An 8,721-nucleotide genomic window follows, 5' to 3' on the forward strand; every position below is an offset into this window, starting at 1 on the left:
CCCCATCATTCACTATGGTAAGATTTTTTGTTCTGATGATGCCTTACACCTGATCCCTTCGACACCTCGTGGTTGCATAGGCTGGTGTGCTTAAACTCCCTCTTATACACGAGTTTCTGTGGATTTGTTTTTCTAAAGTACCCGGACTCACACAGTTGCGTCCTCTCCCCATACTGGTTCAAGCTGCACGCTGAGCAACTTGTTAGAGAAGCTGGCTTCTATGGAGGATAAGGTGGCACCAGAATTGGAGGAAGACTTATGAACAACCTGCGACTTGTAGATAGTGGGGTACATAGGATTACTGTAAGTTTGAATCGACTCCACCATGGCAGTAGGTCTAGTTCTAGGGTATATGCAAAGCCCTGATCAGCAGACAGGTTGGACCCAAATACTCGCCAGGGATGTAAGCTGAATGATGAAGGAAGACGACAGAAGAAGACTTGATACACGTGAATTCTGGTGCTGGAGAAGAATATTGAAAGTACCATGGACCACCAGAAGCACCAACAGCCTGTCTTGGAAAAAGTACAGCCAGAATGCTCCTTAGAAGCCAGGATGGTGAGACTTTGTCTCACATCCTTTGGACACGGAGAGACCAGGCCCTGGGAAAGCACACCATGCTTGAAGGGTCCGTGAGAACAAGAAGCTCCTGGATGCGATGACGGACACCGTGGGTTCACACAGAACCAGTGTGAGGATGGCGCAGGACCAGGGGCGGTTTCCGGCTTACATGGGGTTGCTGTGTCAGAACCAACTCAAGAGCACCTGGCAAAAAACGAGTCCCTCACCTGGCAGCCCATCAGTCCGGGGCACTTGCTTGCTCCCTCCTCGCCTTCATCATTACTACCTGTATGTCTCCTCCATGAGACTAAGGTGTTGGAGCCTAGGAACCAGCTCTACCGAATTTGCTCTATTTCCAAAAGTCCAAGGTGACAGATGACTTAACCTGAGTAACCAGAGAGACAGCCACATGAAGATGGGTGTGCCAGTCAGGGTAGACTAGAGAAACAAATCTATAGACACTCATATGTGTATAAGAAAGAGGTCTATATACAAGAGAAAACGTCCCAGCCCAATCCAGATCAAGTCCGTAAGTCCAATATTAACCCATATATCCAATACCAACGTATAGCGTCCTCATCAGACTCACGAAATACATGCAATGATGCCAAATGCAGGAGGATCATAGGCCAGTGGGTTAGAAGTCTTCCGGATCCAGTGGCGTTATAAGCATCTCAGCGATGGCAGGGGTCTCCACGTGGCTGCTCCAGCACCCAGGGCTGCATCAGGGTAGGTCCATGGGGCTTCTCCAGCTCCCAGAGCATAGCACCATGTGTCTTGTCAGTAGAGCGTCTCCCAGGGAGTGAGCAGAAAGAGAGGTGTCTTTCCCTCCAAGGAGGAAATACAGGAGTTCCCAGAATTCTCAGAAGGCCACGCCCACACAGAGACATCATTGGCTATATTCCGATTGACAGGCCGGACTCTTAATCCTTACCCTGACACCAGATTATGTAACTACCACAATGGGGAAGACCTTTATAGCTCATCCTAGGTAAAGACCCTGAGGCCAGGCCAGGCCAGGGATCATGTGACCCTTTCCAACACATAAGCAAGTAAGGGTATGACCACATCCAACTGTGTCCAAGACGTCCACTGCTGCCACCTTGGCCAGAGCCACCATGAGCTCACTCCTCAACACCTGTGACAGCCTCTTGATGGATCTTCCAGCCTCTGTGAGTGGACCCCACTCACTGTTCCTGTCAGAGGAGAATTCTAAGTCACTCCTCTCTCCCCACGGGGGGGAGGGGGGGGCTCCCTAGAGCCCGGGAAATGACACTGGAGCCCCTCACCAGGGCCTGGAAGAGCGTGGAGGGCTGGCCCGTGCCTAATGCTCTTCACCTTACTCTCTCCTCAAGCGCCTTCATTCGCTGAACCGCAATCACAACGGCCATCTGTGTCTCCGCTTTAATGAGTGTGGAGGCTCCCTTTGGGCAGAGAAAACGTTTGGGAAGGCCCGGAGTACCGTGAGCACGCATCCAGACCCACGCCCGTGCTCCTGTGTACCCAGACACACAGACTGGGGAAGCTGGCGCACTGCCTCATGCTTTTTGAAATCGAGAGAGACAGGGAAAACCACTTGGACGTCCATCACACAGCCTGATGGGAGCACTGCAGTTAATTCAGACCATGGGCAAGATCCAAGAGGTTTTAAACTTTATATTTTTAAATCACTAAGCCAGGGAGCCATAGTGCTGCCGTGGGTTCAGCACCAGGTGGTTAACCGAAGGGGGGGAAAAGGTTACCAGTCACCCCAAGGGAGGAAGAGAACTGTCTGCCTTTTTAAAAATTTTATTAAATACTTTTATTGGGAGCTCTCACAGCTCTTACCACACCCATACATTCAGCCATTGTGTCAAGCACATTTGTTCATAGGTTGCCATCATCATTTTCAAAGCATTTTCTTTCTACTTGAGCCCTTGGTATCAGCTCCTCAGAGGCTGTCTGCGTCTGTAAAACAATTAAAACCTCAGAAGCCCGACGGAGTGGTTCTCCTCTGTGCTAAAGGGTCAGTGTGTGTCACCATCGACTGGACAGCAGGGGGCTGGGCTGGGTTAAATCCAGTAAGAAACACTGCATCTTTAACACCTGGCACCAGTTGTAGCCGACTGCATGCTCCAAAAAGGTCTCAACTCTGTGTCCATTCTGTATGGGACCTTGACACCGTAGAGGTCAAGGTTGAGGAATGAGGTCTTTGTCCTCTCCCCTTGAACCTGGGCAACCTTTATGACCGCTCTAACCAAGAGAGTACACGCATGCAAATGACAAGATGAAACCCCCCAGGCGTGGCTATCAAAGCCCAAGCACTGCAGCCTTATTTGCTGAGACCCCAGCCAGCCTCCCGGGAGGAAGCCCAGTCTAAAGAAACATGCGGTGCAGATGTTCCATCGAAGGGCTCGGCAGATACCAAACCTAGTAGCAATCATTGGACTTGTAGGAAAATGACTCCTGGTGATTCTGACACACACACACATCCCTGATTTCATGTCACCCCAACCTTCCATTCTTCCCAGCTGGGGCAGCATGCATCGTGGAGCAGAGCAGAGGCATCCCACTGTGCTCTGTCCAAACTCCTGGCCCATGAGCACCATAACATGCTCTCTATCATCCATCCATCCATCTATCTAACATCTATTCATCCATCTATCTAACATCATTCATCTATCTATTCATCTATCTATCTATCATCTATCTATATATCTATCTATCTAACATCTATTCATCTATCATCTATATATCTATCTATCATCTATTTATATATCTATCTAACATCTATTCATCTATCAATCTATCTATCTATCTATCTATTTATCTAATCTATCTTATTTCATGAAAAACACAGGCTGGTTGTAACCCAGTGACTTCCTGAGCCAATAGTGGACTCCGCCCACACCTGGAGGGAAACAAAACAACGACCAGACACGTACAATCAATCTGTAGAGATCTATGCAGCAATCTCTGGAAAGAAGACACTGAATGAGAAAAGCAAGCTGCAAACTAAGACATGCAGGATACCGTTTATGTAAACGGCTTAAATATTGATTGATTTATCGCCACCCCTGCCCTTGAGCTGATTCTGACTTATAGGGACTCTATGTAGGGTTTCTGAGCTGTAAGTCTTTACGGGAGCAGACAGCTTCCTCTTTCCTCCCTCGGAGTAGCCGGTGGGTTTGAACTACTGACCTTGCAGTTAGCAGCCCAACACTTACCTGACAGCACCACCAGGGATCTGGGATAGATGAAAGGATAGGTGGATGGATGAACGATTGGGTAGATGAATGGATGGACAAAATAGATTAGGTAGATGTTAGATGGACAGATGGATGGATAGATAGATAGACAGACAGACAGAATACTGTTTCCACAGACTCAGGATAAAGAGCAAATACATAAATACTATTTCTGGAAGGATAAGCTAATTTCACAATAGTTGTTACTCCTGAGAAAGAGAGAAAAATATTATCTGTGAAAGGGTGGCTTCACCCCCAATTTAAAGATTTAATAGTTTGGCTCCGATTTCATTCAAAGAAGAAGGAAGCAAGTCAGAAGTGTGAAGTGTGAGCGCTGACAGAGCACCTGCCCCTCTCCGTCACTGTCAAGGAGACCCTCAGCGATGACAAAAAGCTCCTGCGGCAGCTCTCCGTGTCCACACGAAGCTGCTACGAGCCGGGGTGTGTGTGTGTGTGTGTGTGAACAAAAAAGAGAGACAGAGAGTCTGGCAAGTGGGTGGGAGACCGACTGGTGGGAGTGTGACTTCTCACCACAATTATTTTTACTCTTACAATTTTCATCTTTGAAATCATAAAACATAATAAATCTACAAAAGGACATGCCCAACACGTGCACACACACACAGAGTTCCGTGTATATAGTTTATCACCAGGCATCCCATCACCCCCACCCTGTTGAACAAAACCCCCAAACCAAACCAAACTCACTGCCATCGGAGTCGACCCTACAGCGCAGAGAGCTGCCCCTGTGGGTTCCTGAGACTACAGCTCTTTACAGGAGTTGAAAGCCTCATCTTCCTTCCATGGAGCGGCGGTGGTTTCAAACTGCCGAGCTTGTGGTTAGCAGCCCAATGTGTAACCACTATGCCATCAGCACCCCTCACCTCCAGTTGAACAAATGTGTGCTATTTGATGCTATTTGTTTACCTTTCCCCGCTCCCCACTCCTCTCCCGTTGAACAGACAGCTCCAAATGCAGCCCACATACTGAAAAGAGCCTCGCCCAGTGAATAGTCAAAGTAAACGTTCCCTTGTCACCACCACCCAGACACCGTCCACCGGGCCCCTTACCTCCACTAGCAATGTCTCCCTCACCGCCTTGCTTTGCTTCACCCGTATTCACGTAACAGTGCATCCATGAACACCAGGATTTTAAATCGTTGGATAAAAGAGACCACTGGTGTAAAGGTCACACGATACAACCGAGTCTATGAATCTTTTAAAAAATTGAATCATTCAAGATCTGCTTCCTGGGTCCCATGTGTTTTAGGGTGCAAAATAGACCCCAAATCTCAACGATAATTTAAGGAGAACACGTATCACATCTTAAACAGGGGTGGGTTGGGGGGAAACAAAGACAAAGACACTATATACACGGAACTCTGTGTGTGTACGTGTTGGGCATGTCCTTTTGTTTGTAGATTTATTATGTTTTACGATTTCAAAGATGAAAATTGTAAGAGTAAAAATAATGGTGGTGAGAAGTCACACTCCCACCAGTCGGTCTCCCACCCACTTGCCAGACTCTGTCTCTCTTTTTTGTACACACACACACACACACACACATAAAGGAGACCATTAGCACGGACTGGTCAACAGGCCATGAATCAGGGGGTAGCCCGTGAGCAAGAATGGTGCTGCAGGAAGACATTCGGACGAACAGAACACTCACTGACAAGCTACAAGCACTTGAAGCACTCACTCGTCTCTGCAGGGAGGGATGCATGTTCGTGCCCAGTCCAAAGACAGATGACCCAACCGAATGTCCGGACGAAAGAACGGTGCATTGGAACCGCACACAAGTAAACGTTTGCTGATGATCATCCAACAACAGTGGGGGCAGCACACGGCTCAGGCTGGCTTCAGAAGAGGCCGTGGAACAAGGGAGGTGGCTGATGTCAGAGGGAGCTTGGCTTCAAGCGGAGAATGCCAGAGGGTGTTGACTTGTGTTTCATGGACGATGCCAAGGCATTCGACCGTGTGGACCATAGGAACCTGTGCATGACCTTGAAGAGAATGGGAATCCTGGAACCCTTCATTGCGCTCATTTGGAACTTGCACATGGATCGAGAGGCAGTTGTGGCAACAGAACAAGGGACCACCACGTGGTTTAAAATCAGGAAAGGTGTGCGTCAGGATTATGTCCGCTCACCGTACTTGCTCGATTTACATGCTGAACGAATCCTCAGAGAAGCTGGATGATGTGAAGAAGAGTGTGGCATCAGGATTGGAGGAAGGCTTATTGACAACCTGGAGTAAGCAGATGACACAACCTTGCTTGCTGAAAGTGAGGAGGACTTGAATCACTTGCTGACAAAGGTCAAGGATTGTAGCCTTCAGGATGGATTACCGCTCCATAGAAGGCAGGCCCAAATCCTCACAACTGCACCCCTAGGTAACAGCATGACAAAGGGAGGAGGAAAGGCTGAGGTTATTAAGGATCTTGTCATGCTTGGATCCACAATCAATACTCATGGAAGCAGTAGGAGTCAAGAGACAAAGGATGTATTGCATTTGGTCAATCTGCTGCACAAGACCTCTTTGGAGTATTGAAGAGCAAGGATGTTACTCTGAGGATTAAAATGCACCTGACCCAAGCTAGGGTCTGTCAGAATAAACCAGCCTCTAACAACCACAGGGTCCGTAGGCGCAACTGTACAGCGAATAATATATAAAGATTACAGTAAAGTCATAGAAGAGAGGAGAGGTAGGAGAAAGGATAAAATAAAAGAGTCAGACACATTTCATGGTAGCCTGCTCAACTCAGTGGTCCACGTGGAAGTGGGAGAAGAGAAAGGGAGTCTTTACTGTCTTGGGACATTTATAGGTAGCCATAAGACCTGTATATTCAGGGGTTACATATGTCACAAGGTGGGTGGTAATCACAGTAAAGTCCCTGAGCTCACAGGTGAGGAAACTCAATACCTACATTGGGGGAAGGCATGAGGGGGATGGGTACCTTGGCGGGAGGAGATAATCAAAGAATGTCCGCTTCTATCTACAGGGAGATAGAATCAAGCAGGTGCTCACTTTAAGACAGCATAGCTGTTAGGGGAGAATCCGTGGGAATGATATTTAAAGCAGGAGAATGTACTTGGACTTGATCTCTAAGTTACCTAAGTGGTGTCTCCCCTACTGTGAAATATTAGTTTCCCAGATTCCCGGTGTTCTAAGTGAGGGAATGTAGCGCTGGTCATATTTCCCTCCGTGTGAGTTTCCCGCAATGGCCTTCTCCGTTACTTCATATGCATGTGAAAGTTGGCCTTTAAACAAAGAAGACTGTAGAAGAATCAATACGTTTGAACTGTGGAGCTGGAGAAGAACAGTGAAAGTACCGTGGACTGCTGAAAGGACAAACACATCTGTCTTGGAAGAAGCACGGCCAGACTGCTCCTCAGAGGCAAGGATGGCGAAACTTCATCTTACGTACTGTGGACATGTTGTCAGGAGAGACCAGTCCCTGGAGAAGGGCATTTTGTTTGGTAAAGTGGAGGGGCGGCACACGAGAGGAAGACCCTCTACGAGACGGATCGACACAGTGGCTGCAGCAATAGTGAGGACGGCGCAGGACTGGGCAGTGTTTCCCTCTGTTGTGCACAGGGTCGCTACGGGTGAGCCAACTCGATAGCACCTGACAACAACTACCTTCGCATCAGGCCACAAGGGCTTCCGAGGGGCTGCGATCGAAAGACTTCCCGAGGACACGGAAGAGCAAAGGAACCGGTCACCACAGTATGATTAGCAGCAGATCAATAAATCACAGGTACAGGTGGGAAAACAAAAGTGGGACCGAGACCAAGACTGGAGCAAGTCTGTCTGTTTAGACAGAAGAGCTTACTTGATTGGTCAGGGCCTTTCAACCACAGCCAGCAGGGCCTAACTGCTGACCCAGTGTGGCAGCCTCAGCAAGGACACATAGGCAAGCCCCGAAGGGAGACTGCCCCTCCTCCCTAGGCTGGTGAGGTGGGTGAAGGCAACCCACTGTCCAATCCACTCTCTGCTGGAAGTCCTTCCTGACTGTTAACATTCCTGGTTCATCAAATTATTTTTTTTAAAAAAGCCACTGCCATTGATTTGATTCTGACTCATGGGACTGGGTAGAACGGCCCCTGAGGATTTCTGGGACTGCTGTTAACTCTTTCCAGGAGTAGAAAGGTGGTTTCGAACTGCTGACCTTGCAGTTATCAGACCAAACCCTAACCACTTCCCACCAGGGTTCCTGATGAATGGTCAGGATTTCAGTGGAGGCTTCATCGGGAGGGGGGCGGGTTGCGGGAGGGGGGATTCTGCAAATGGATTTTGGGCTCTCACTGTTATCCATTGCCTTCTTCAAACGGGATGCTCAAAATGTTAAGTGCCCCTCTCTGAGTATCATCCATATTGTGGTGTAGTTTCTGCTCCTTTATTCCCATGTTGCGTCTCGTTGGGTGCAATATCACAATTTCGAGACCCATCCTACTGTGGCAGGGCCCTCGGCTGGGAGTTGTGAACTGTTCTCTTTCAGATTGGTTAAGTGGTGCTGCTAGGGCCACTGTTGTCCTGACGCAACTGTGCCTGCAAACTACCCGTACTCTTTTCGTGAGATTCCTTACAGTATGGTAAATATTTTATCCACTTCTGATACCGAGGGCTCAAGTAGAAGGCAAACGTTTTGAGAATGATGATGGCAACAAATGTACAAATGTGCTTGACACAAAGAATTGTACGAGCCCCCAATAAAATGATTTAAAAAAATATATATTTTATCCATTTCAAAAGATAGGATTTAATCAAATAGTTACAATAAATTTTAAAATAAAAATACATACATAACTATCTTAATATCTGAAAGCCATTTAAAATACACAAACCAGAAATGTAATTAAATATTTAATATAGATGATCAGGTAAGATGAGAAATAATTAGTTCAATATAAATTCTCATTGACATTAGA

Source organism: Echinops telfairi, unplaced genomic scaffold, assembly GCF_000313985.2.
Source record: "Echinops telfairi isolate 266 unplaced genomic scaffold, ASM31398v2 ScPeMD7_30;HRSCAF=105, whole genome shotgun sequence".
NCBI classification, from domain to species: Eukaryota; Metazoa; Chordata; class Mammalia; order Afrosoricida; family Tenrecidae; genus Echinops; species Echinops telfairi.